The sequence below is a fragment of the Equus przewalskii genome, chromosome 11 (genome assembly GCF_037783145.1).
Source record: "Equus przewalskii isolate Varuska chromosome 11, EquPr2, whole genome shotgun sequence".
Classification (NCBI taxonomy): domain Eukaryota; kingdom Metazoa; phylum Chordata; class Mammalia; order Perissodactyla; family Equidae; genus Equus; species Equus przewalskii.
This window is the reverse complement of record NC_091841.1, coordinates 13,785,228-13,798,202: the sequence shown is the minus strand read 5'-3', so window position 1 is coordinate 13,798,202 and position 12,975 is coordinate 13,785,228. Positions and strand designations below refer to the sequence as shown.

The 12,975-nt window shown below is 31.9% G+C and overlaps 1 protein-coding gene across 2 annotated transcripts in view; it reads right to left on the bottom strand.

Annotated features, from left to right (window-relative positions):
* Window positions 1-12,975, bottom strand: part of LOC139074340 (cTAGE family member 2-like) — a 624,763-nt gene that overhangs the window by 588,206 nt on the left and 23,582 nt on the right. The window lies entirely within an intron of this gene.

The window sequence follows — 12,975 nt, the reverse complement described above, 5'->3', positions numbered from 1 at the left end:
AAATGACATTAAAATACAAAGTGAAGAGCAAAAAAACTTCCTTCTATAATTACGAACATAGTGTTTATCTAAAAACAATACAATAAATATTGAAGGGCAAATTATATTAATAAAATTAATTTTTAAAATAATTACATATAGAATATGTTGTATTACATTTGTTTGGCAGGCTAACAGCCTACTGAATTATATTATTTTATGAGTTAATTTCTCTAAACATTTTCTAACTCCACTAGGTTATTCTGAAAACTAATTAAGATCTTTTCTAAGAAGATGGACCATGATTGAATATAAAATTATCTGATAATGTGTTTCATTTAATTTGTTTTTCAAATACTATTATTATGTTGTCCTCTGGGGTAAGTATTTAGTCATTTGTATGGTTTTGGAAATCTGAATTCTTGATAATCTATATTCTACTTTCTCAAAATTCTGTGGTAAAAATGAAAGAATTATTGGAAAAAATAGAAAAATATGATTTTTATTTCGGAGTATTACATTTGATTATATATTCTTGATTTGGATTCAGTGAAACAACAACTAGGTAACTATTACCTAAACACAACAAGTTCATAAAGATCAGCAATTAAAAATATGACAACAAAAAACAATCTTTGCAACCAAACAAAAAACTTAGCATTTAAGATTTTAAAAAGTAGTGAAAAATTAAAGTTAGAAGGTATAGAAAAAAATCAATCCTGGGCATTGTCCCATCGTTAATCAAATTAGGAGTCAAAGTGTTACCTGAACCTGAATTCAAAGTTTCATTATTAGCGCATAATATAACACTAGCTGGAGGATAGATTTTATTCAAGTTATTTACTACAATTATTTTCTTTTTTAAATATCTACCCATAGAAAATTTGAGTAAGTCTTGAGGGATCATAATCTACTGCAAATAATATTCTGTACATTATTTAAATTCATAACACCAGTTAAGCTCCAGCTTCAATAGATTGACGTGGAACCCATCAGTAAGAGAGTCATTTGGATTAGAAATAGTGATGGAAGGAGAAGAAAGCACAGACCAACAAACTTCTGGGAAAGACAAAGTCAGGATTCTAGAAGAACTGTCAAGATCAGGAGAAAATATTTTAATACAATTATTGGAAAGATTAAAGATAGAAAACAAGAAATATTCATATGAGATATCTGAGAAAGCAGAATGTAGGTTGAGTTATATGAAATGGAAAAAAGAATTTACAACAAAACAAATTAGGGTACTCAAACCACTTACTCTAACTAAATATTTTTGTGTGGCTCTAATACTACAAAGTCATTTCAAAGATATCATTTCATTAGAAAAATTCTTAATGAATTGATTGGGAAACCCCCAGTACATCTTGCTTATTTTTAAAATGTCACAGAGAGGGATGACATGAATATTATCCAACTGGAGGTTCAGACAAGGATTTATGTAGATATGATAAAAAAAAAGAGAAATAAAAGTAATAAAAAGACAAACTATGATGAATATAGTGAAATCAATCTCTGTTTTAATGCAATTAAGAGTCACAATAAAAACTTCAACTCAAATACAATTCTTGCCATCAGTTCAATGAAAACCTGGTTCAAGGAAAATCACATAGGATTCAGAATCTAAAAGTTTGCGCTCCCCACTTAGCTCCATAATTAAAAGCCTCATTTGAGATTAGACTTTCCTTCCAAAGTTTACTCCTCTTTCAAATAGAAATAAATTTAAATGACAAAGCAGAAACCTTAAGGCACAGCCAGGCAAATTAATCAATTATGTGAAACAATGAATATTTAAAACAATTTCGTTTAAATATGTCATTATTTTGTATAAATTTAGGATGCCCATATAATTGAACTTTTGTCATCGCATGTACTTATTTTTTAAAATTAGCAAATATTGAGCCACAACACTAATGTTGGAACTAAATCATTGAAAAACATAGTTGACCAGAGCCTTGAACTAGATATTCATTCTTTAGCTACATGTAATAAACATAAGAATTATTATTTTTCTCATTATATCAAAATATAAGCCCCCAGATAGTTGAATTGGTCAAATGTTTTCTTGCCCTCTGTTGATAAATATCCTGATTGTTTTATTTTGAACTGGTCTGTTTCTTCTATCAGGAAAGTGAGAACATGCACTCTTTGGTGCATTCTCATTAGTTCCACAAACAGAAAGTCGATATTTTCTGTTTTCTTTGTTTTAGTCCAGGAAATACAGTTTTCCAGTTCTTAGACTCTGCATAAATCAGATTATGATGAATAAATTCTATTTACCTATGCAATAGGCAACAACTAGAGGGGTTAGTACTGAGGATTTCATAACACATTTGATCTTGATATTTAGGTCCGACTTCCTAAAATATTCTGCAAATGATCTGATATTTTCTCTTACCTGTGAAACAGCAAAGGCAGGTTTAGATACACTATGAATATGGTTAATTCAAATTGTTTATATCCACCTACTCAAGTGTTGGTAAAACCCAAATGAGATGCCCCAATGGGAATATGCCCCAATTAACTTCTGGTTCAAGATATCAACATGATGATTTACTCAATGATAAAAAAGTAAATGGTTCTGGAATTCTGCACCACATGTTGATATTTATAAAATTATTTGATCTCCGGCTTAAAATGATGCTTTAAGAAAAAAATACACGTTTTGACACTAGATAAGAAATCTTAAAATACGTTTACATTATAACTCTGACACTGGGTGAGCACTAACTTCTCTGAGAATCGATGTCCTCATCCGGGCAATATAAGCCATTTTATACTGCAACAAGTCAGTAAATATGGCAAACTATAGTAATGTTAAATCATAATATATCTCTTGCAGAATCCAGCAAAATGCATTTATAGTCAATTAAATTCAATATACTTTTACTCTGTTCAAATTATAAAGTGTGTGGTTTAAATCAACATATATGTTTGAGTTTATTGGAAGATTATTATTCAAGATAATCAGAAAAGTTCAAAAAATGTCACAGAAATGTGGAGGAGACATCAAATGTTTAAACCTCTGTGGGACTTTATAATCTTGTAGTTTTGTAAATCCTGAAGACTGTTGAGGTTAAATAAAAAATATCAATCAATCAATTATTAATAGATGGATGATGTCAATGATCTCTCAATAGGTAGATGTACACACACAATAAACACACACACACACACATGCCTAGGACCAAAATAGAGAAATTTAGCATTCATAGAAAAGAGAGGCCCAAAAGAATTTTAACTTTTCTTCAATTTTCCAGATGTTCCATATGCCAGACTCAATCAGACTGTCACAAGGGACTGTCAGAGACCGAAATGGTGCTCTGGATCTTTGAGAATCTCAGAAATAAGCAGCATGTAGTGCCTTTGAAAACAAGGCTTCATATAGAGGAACAAAATCCTTAGAGAAACGTCAAATGAGTAGGGCAGAGAGACTAGGAAGGAAAGTTTCAACCGGGGAGGGCTTCTGGAAGATGTAGGACTACGAAAGTACTGTCAAAGGAACATATAATGTCTAAAGTACAAAATACTCCTTTGGAAAGGAAGATCTGTTCAGACACAAGAGATAGAAAGTACTCTTGAATCAAGTCTAGCTCTGAGACTTAACGTAGCTGTCCAATCATATGTTCAGGACATCTGAAAAACATGAGAGTGATTTTTTGAGCGTGAAACTGGAAAAGCGACCTTGATATATGTACAACTTCATATGTCCTTCCTTCTGATAGTCATATTACCCATCATATTTACTCACTGAAGGAACAAAATGATTACTATTGAAGTCCATATGATGATATTTAAATTGCAAAGGGATAAAAATAACAAAATAGTCTTCCAATTATTACTAAAATCAGAGCATAAAATCATACCATAAAGCAATCAAATGCATACTGTATTAAATATATCTTAAAATAATATAAACAAAAAAATCCCCTCTTACCACTTTGTAGTCATTTACCCTCAGTTCTGGAAACAATAGATGTGTCAGATGTGTTCACCATTGTCACAATTTTGCCGCATCCACAATATGCTACGGGTGGAAAGACATTGCAGGTGAGCTTCTTAGTTTGCCTTCTTCCACTTAACAAGCTGTCTTTAAGATCCATCTTTTTACTTTAAAATATCAGCTTTTGTTCCTATTAATTGCTGAATAGTATTGCATCATAAAGATGTACTGCACTGTAGCTGCTCAGAGGTCGAAAGACATTCGGGTTATTTTTAGTTTTACAATATAGTGAGTAAATTGTAATAAATATCGGCTTAGAGGTCTTTGTGTAGATACATGCTTTCTTTTATCTGGGTCAATAACACAGAGCGAGATTCCTGGGTCAGCTGCAACATTTTGCAATCCTACCAGCAATGGATGAGAGCTCCAGTTCTGCATCATTGTGAGCACTTTTAATTGTCATATTATTATACTTGTAAAATTGTAGTCGTTCTGAGAGGTGTACGGGATCACATTGTGGTTTTAAGTTGTATTTCCTTAGTTGTAAATGATGTTGAACATTTTTTTGTATGTGCTTAGTTGCGATCTGTGTATCTTCTCCATTGAAGTGTTTGTTCAAGTTTGTTTCCATTTTTCATTATCTTCCCTTTTGTTTCATATTGTTGAGTTTTGGAGTTCTTTATATATTCTGGACTCATGTTCTTTACTGAATAACTGTTAAGCAAATATTTTGTACAAGTCTGTGTATTTTGTTCATTCCCTCAACAGTGTTTTTCACAAAGCAGATTTTAAATCTGATGAAAAAATTTATTACTTTTTCCTCCAAAGGTTCAGGCATTTTGTGTTTTGTACAAAAATTAGTGACTAACCCATGGTGACGTAAGTCCTATTTTTTCTCTAGAAATGGCAGGATCTTAGGTTTTATATTAAACTCTAAGATTCATTTTGAGACAACATTTTATATGATGGAAAGGATTGGTCAATGCCTCTTTTTTGTGGCGTGAGGCTACGTGACATATTAAGCATATTACAAAAAAAGACAGCCCTTCCTTCACAGCTTTTCCTTAGCAACTTTCTCAAAAATCAATTGACTTTAATGCGTGAATATTTTGCTGAAGACTCTATTCTGTTTCATTGATTTAGATGTCTATCTTTTCGCCAGTGCCACCCTCTCTTGATTATTTTTGCTTTATGTTAAATCTTGCAACCAGATTATTTGAATGCTACTTTATTCTTTTTCAAAATTGTTTTAACTGTCTTAGTTCCCCTGTCTTTTTTGTAAATTGTAGAATAACCTTGTCTATTTCTACAAAAAAATGTTTGTTTAAATTTTAATTAGGGTTGCATTAAATATGTAGATAATTTAAGATTGCATTTAATTAATGGATCCTTTGTTCACAATTGTGCTATCAGTATCATCTTCTTTCTTTTAAAATTCAGATTCCATAGCCAAAATTCCCTCTCTACTAAGGGAGAATCTCTGGGTGTAGCGTTTAAGAATCTATGTATTTTTCACAATATTTTTCACAATTTTTTAAGTGCATAGTGTAGTACCAGTCTATAGTTTAGTTATAGGGTCCCCAAGACAGGACAAGACCCTGTACAACTCGAATTTTGACCTTTATCTCTACTAGATCTCTAATATTATAATGTTTCATTAACCAGAATATTGAGTTATCTGTATATTGTCCCGTCTCTCCTATCACTGCTTCCTATCCACGTATTTTATTGTATCTCCTCTATTAAATACTCAATGAACTTAAATGTGTCTCTCATACCACTTGGAAGTGTGGAACATTAAAAGTTAAATCATTATAGTAATCTTTATTAAATGATTGTGAATTCTGTCATAGTTTATGCTTTCATGTTATTTCATTATGTACCAGTTTACAGGATTTTGAGAAAAATAAACAGGTTATATTCCCAGAAGGAGGAAGATAGATTTCAAAGAATTTAAGTCATCAACCCAATGGCACATAGCTATTTAGTATCACATCTAGGTCTATGTCATGTATCGTTAGATCGTTTTTCCAGTCTGCTGCATATTCTTTTTCCACTGAAGAATAATTTTATACAAGAGGCCAAAGATCATTCATATAATCAGTTTTATCATTCAGTTCATTGCTCCAGAACTATTCTCTTGTTTACCTCAGAGAAAAAATGAAATCTTCTTGTTGTTTTTCCATCCCAGAGGAGAAATACTATTTTTTCTCCCTGGAGCACCCGTGGGGACTCCAAGAAGAGCTTGAGAACTTGGTATGAGTCTAAAGGTTTAGAATCCATAGCTCAACTTAATTGAGTGAGCAGTTCCTTTACACAGGTAAGAGGAAAGGTTTTTTAATTGCTTACAAAATATTTCAGAAGTCATAATCTTGAATCTCAAACTAGAATATATGTTTTAGTATTTAAATCTAAGATAGAAATTTCTAGTTAACTCAGAGTTCAATTAAAAATTGAATGAGAGAGTTTCAGGTAATACAGCAAGGATAATAGGAAACGCTCTTTACAGATTTAGGTCAAAATATTCGTATGTGAAAAATCTGATTTAATGTCTTTAATACAAGATAACAGTCAGAATAAACATAGTAGAAATATTCCAAATATTCCTCATTTGGGGAAATTTTTAAATGGAGAGAAAACTAACTATCAACCAACAATTGAGTACATGCCATTTTGAGATCATAATTGTATCTTTTCCTTGGAGTGATATAAATGAATCTTTTTTTTCGTAGTTGAGTAGTATTGCATTGTGTATATATACTACATCTTCTTTATCGATTCTTCCCTTCATGGGCACTTAGGTTGTTTACAAGTCTTGGCTATTGTGAATAATGCTGCAATGGAAATAGGGGTGCATATATATTTACACTTTCATGTTTTCATGTTCTTTGGATAAATACCCAGCAGTGGGATAGCTGGATCATATGGTAGTCCTACTCAATGTTTTGAGGAAACTTCATACTCTTTTCCCTAGTGGTTGCACCACTTTGTATTCCCATCAGCAGTGTATGAGGGTTCCCTTTTCTCCACATCCTATCCAACACTTGTTATTTCTTGTCTTGTTAATTATAGCCATTCTGAGGGGCATGAGGTGATGTCTCATCGTGGTTTTGATTTGCATTTCCCTAATAATTAGTGATGTTGAACATCTTTTCATATGCCTATTGGTCATCTGTATAACTTCTTTGGAAAAAAGAGTCTCTTCAGATCTTTTGCCCAATTGTTAACTGGGATTTTTGTTGTTGTTGTTGAGATGAGTGAATTCTTTATACATTTTGGGTATTAGCCCCTTATCAGATATATGATTTAAAAATATCTTCTCCCAATTGTTAGGTTGCCTTTTCATGTTGTTGATGGTTTCTTTGCTGTGCAGAAGCTTTTTAGTTTGATTTAGTCCCATTTGTTTATTTTGTTTGTTTGTTTTCTTTTCCTGGTCAGACAAAGAATCCTAAAATTAACATGGAGCAATGAATAGCAAAAGCAATCCTGAGAAAAAAGAACAAAGCTGGAAGTGTCACAATCTCTGACTTCAAAATATGCTACAAAGCTATAGTAATCAAAATAGCATGCAACTGGCAGAAAAACAGACACACAGATCAATGGAACAGATTTGGAAGCCCAGAAATAAAATCACACATCTATGGACAGCTTATCTTTGACAAAGGAGCCAAGAATATACAATGGAGAAAAGAAACTCTCTTCAATAAATGGTGTTGTGAAAACTGGACAGCCACATACAAAAAATAAAAGTAGACCGTTATCTTACACCATACACAAAAATTAACTCAAAATGGATTAAAGAGTTGAATTTAAGACCTAAAACCATAATACTCTTAGAGGAAAATATAAGCGGTATGGTCCTCAACTTCAGTCTTAGCAGTATTTTTTTTGAATATGTATCATCTCATCAGGCAAGGGAAACAAAAGAAAAAACAAACAAGTGGAACTAGATCCAACTAAAACTCTTCTGCACAGGAAAGCAAACCATCAACAAAATGGAAACAAAACCTAACGATTGAGAGAATATGTTTGCAAATCTTATATCATTTAAGGGATTAATATGGAAAATATATAAAGAACTCATACAACTCAATTGCAAAAAAACCCACAATTAAAAAATGGGCAGAGGATCTGAACAGATGTTTTTCCAAAGAAGGTAAATTGATGATCAACAGGCACATGAAAAGATGTTCAACATCAGCAATTTTTAGGGAAATGCAAATCAAAACCTCTATGAATATCACCTTACACCATTGAAATGGTTATACTTAACAATAGAATAAATAATAAGTTTTGGAAAAGATGTGGAGAAAAGGGAACCCTCATACATTGCTGGTGGGAATGTAAACAGGTGCAGGCACTGTGGAAAACAATATAGAGATTTCTCAAAAAATTAGGAATAGAATTAGTATGCTGTTCAGCTATTCCACTTCTGAGTATTTATCCAAGGTACCACAAAAACATGGATGTAAAAATATATCTGTGCCCCGATCTCCATTGCAGCATTATTGACAATAGTCAAGACTTGGAACCAACCTAAGTGTCCGTCAGTGGATGAATGGACAAAGAAAATGTGGTATATATACACACTGGAATACTACTCAGTCATAAAAAGATGAAATCTCCCATTTGGAACAGCACACGTGAAACTTAAGGATATTATGCTAAGCGAAAGAAGGCAGTTGGAGAAAATCAAATACCATATGATTTCACTCAGAAGTGGAAGATAAAACAACAGTAATAAATAAATGAATAGTTACAGACATTAGATTGGTGGTTACCAGAGGGGAAAGTGGAAGGGAGGAGGGCAAAAGGATTGTTAGGTCACACGTGTACAATGACAGATGGTAATTTAAAAAATGTCATTCTATCTAGTGTTAAAACATACACATATAAATATATAAAACCACTTTATTGAGATATAATTTACATGCAAGATAGATACTTTATATAAGTGGATTTCTAAAATATTTATCCTTCTGTGATGGGCGTATTTCATTAGCATAATGTTCTACAGGTTTATACATGTTGCAGCATATGGTAAGGTTTTCTTCTTTCTTAAGACAGAATAATAATGTTATGTATATATATATACATAATATATATATAATAATAATATAACATTTTCATTATCTATTCATCTTTCAATGGACATTTAAGTTTCCACATCTTGATTATTGTGAATAATGCCACAGTAATCATGGGAGTGTGTATATCTCCTTGAGATCCAGTTTTCAGTTCTTTTCAAAATATACCCATATGTGGGATTGCTGGATTATATGGTAATTAAATTTTAAATTTTGAAGAGTGTCCATACTATTTTCAATAATTAATGCAACATTTTGCATTCCCATCAACAGTGCACAAGAGTTCCCATTCTTTCATATACTGGCCAATACTTCTTATCTTATGTTTTAAATAATAGCCCTCCTAACAGGTATGAGATGATATCCAGTTCTGCTTTTAATTGGCATCTGTTAATATGCAAATACTACACAAAGTAATCTAAAGATTCAGCGCATTCCTTATCAAGAGGTCAATAGTTCTTTTTCTTTTTTTACAGAAATAGAAAATTCATATGATACCACAAAAGACCTCAAATTTCCAAGGAAATCTTGAGCAAGAAGAACAAAACTAGAGTCATCACACTTCCTGATTTCAAAGTATGTTACAAAGCTATAGTAATTGAACAACATGGCATTGGAATAAAAACAGACATATAGCCCAATGGAACAAAGCATAAAGGACAGAAATAAGCCCCCCACATATATGGTCAATTACTCTTCAAGAAGAGTATCAATAATACACAATGGGGAGGGGAAAGGCACTTCAACAAATTGTGTTTGGAAAACTGGATATTCACATACAAAACAATGAAAGTCGATCCTTATGTTACATCATGTACAAAAGTCAACTTCAAGACTTAAACATAATACCTGAAACTATAAAACTCCTGGAAGAAAATATAAGCAAAATAGTTTATGACATTGGGTCTGGCAATGCTTATGAATGTGACACCATAAGCACGGGCAACAAAAGCAAAATTAGAGAAGTGGAAGCACATCAAACCAAATCTTTACAGCAAAAGAAACAGTAAACCAAGTAAAAATGCAAGCTATGGAATGGAAGAAAATCCAAACCACTTAGATAGATACTTCTCCAAAGACTTACACATGACAAGCAGGCCAATATGAAAAAAAAACTTAACATCATGAATCATTAGGAAAATGCAAATCTAAAACATCATTACAAATCAGAGTCCAAAAGACTCTATTCAATAAATATCAACAGGTAGTGAATTATTCCAGAAGTATTGTCTTTTTTATTATTGAATAAATTATCATGTTGTTATTTTGAACCGGAAGATAATTGGGGTATATTCCCCTTGGGGCATCTCCTGTGGGTTTCATCAACACTTGAGTAAGTAGATATAAACAATTTAAATTAATCATATTCACAGTGAATCTAAATCTGCTTTTGCTGTTTTACAGGTAAGAGAAATTTCAGCTCATTTGCTGAATATTTAGGAGATAGAACCTAAAATTTCAAGGTCAAATACGTTATGTAATCCCCAGTGCTAAACTTCTAGTTGATGCTTGTTGCCTGGTGAATAAATACGACAAAGACAATAGAAACTAGTGAATTTATGTTTGTAGAGTTAAGTGAGAGTGCTCCAAATTGATTGTATGCTTTCCTTTTCCTCTTGGAATAAGACAGATCAGGTTTAAGCAAGAACAATAAGAAAAAAATACGTCAATGAGGGGAAAGAAAACATTTGACTCTTCAACTAGCGGGGGACTTACATTTTGCTATAATGATAATGACTTCAATTATCCTTTTATTTTGCTCATTTGTTGATGCAGAAGCCATTTCAGATGACTATTTCATAATGTTCCTCTAATCTCAATGTTTAAAAAATATCTAAATATATATATGAAGAATTATATTTTATTTTACTGAGGATGACAGGTTGGGACGTTAGTTATAGAAGGAAGTCATGGTATCATAGAAAGCAGTGTGAAATGATGAAAGTGCCTGCCCTATGAGGAAGACCTGGCATTGAACTTGGCTCGGGTATGTACTAGCTGTAAGAGCTGCTCTAATGGTGAAATAAAGTAATGTTCATAAAAGTCTAGTCCTGCTGCATGTGCCCAATGTGTGGTTGTTATTATTTTCTGTCTCCTTTGCAAACAGCGTTTCAATGTTAAGCCAAAGATATTTGGGATTTTCTGCCTTCTATTAAAATTGTATTTTTAGAAGTGGCTTTATATTACTTTAACAACTTGATGTTATATTATTAAATTCTTCAAGAACCATAGTCATTGACTTTTTATAACTCTGAATCCTTTCAATATATTCTAATATTGATGTAGTTATACCAGTATAAGTTTCATTTTGACATTATGTAGTAATGCCTGTTTCAAGAGAAATTTAGGGGAAATAGTTAAAATTGCAATCTTTCTCTATCACATTTACCCGGGTAAACTTAAGCTCACTGTAATGTACCAAATGAAATTGTGGTGATCTGTGAGTAATTTTGTTATCAACAGACCACACAATTCACAAAACTTCTTTATTCTCTAAAGAATAGTCCAGAGACACAAAGAGAAAAGGAAAAGAGCTCATAATTAAAATATGATTCATTGGATTTAATCCTTATTAACTTATTGGTTTTGGTGTCTTAATAATCACAACACAAATATTGTATATGTAGCTAAAGAATTAAATATCTGGCTAAGGCTTTGGTCACATATTTTTCAATGATTAGTTACAATATTAACTTTGTGACCCAATATTTGCTAATGTTTTAACAATAAGTATATCTGATGACAAAAGTTCAATTATATGCTCATCTTAAATTTTTAACTAAAAATGAACATATTCAAAGGAAATTGCTTTATATATTTATCGCTTTATGCATTTAATTAGTCTACCTGGCTGTACATTATGTGTTCCGTTTGGTCATTTAAATATACTACTATTTAAAGAGGAGTAAACTTTGGAGAGAAAGTCTAATATCACACATGGATTTTAATCGTGAACTTGTCCAATGGACAGATACTTTCAGATTCTAAATCCTGTTATTTGCCTTGGAAAAGGCATATCATTGAACTGAGTTCAAGAAATATATTGGGGCTGATCTTTTCCTTGTGACTCTTGATCGTATTGAAAAAGATAGATTTCATCATATTCATTAAAGTTTGTACTTTATTTATTTTGACTTGCCTTTCACCTCACGTCTGTAAACTCTTTTATCCCTGTATAAACATTTGTTTCAACCTTTGTTCAGTTAATATTCATGTCACCCTTCCTGTGGCTCTTTAAGATAAGAAAAAAAATACATAATTGGAGGTTTTCAAATCAAATTATTAACACATTTTTAATTAAATCATATATTTAAGAGCATCTTATGGTGTTAAAGCCACCCAAAAGTATTCAGTTAACTAAAATAAGTGATTTGAGTACACTAATTTATTTTGTTGTAAATTTATTTCCAACACATAGGATTCAACCCAAATTTTGCATTCTCAGATGTCTCATATGAGAATTTTCCTTTTATCTGCCTTTAATCTTTTCAATAATTCTATGAAAATATTTTCTCCTGATCTTGATAATTCTTCTAAGGAATCCTGACTTCGTCTTTCCCAGAAGATTGTTGATATGTGCTTTCTTCTCCTTCCATCACTATTTCTAATCCAAATGGTTTATTCTCTCACTGATGGTGTCCATGCCGAAGTATTGAAGCTGGAGCTTGACTTGCATTATGAATTTAAAGAACGTAAAGAATATTATTTGCAGCAGATTATGTGCCCTAAAGACTGACTCAAATTTCCTATGGGTGGTTATATGAAAAACCAAAATAATAATAAAGAAAAAATTCTATCCTTCACCTTGTGCTGTATTATGGGTTAATAATTCAAAATTTGGATTCGAGTAGAAGTTTGACTCCTAACTTGTTTAACAATGGGATTATCCAAGAAAGCTTTCTGGTTTTCTTCATTCATTTCTTTCTACTTTTCTGCTCTTAAATTTTATGTCTTAGTGTAAGCATTGTT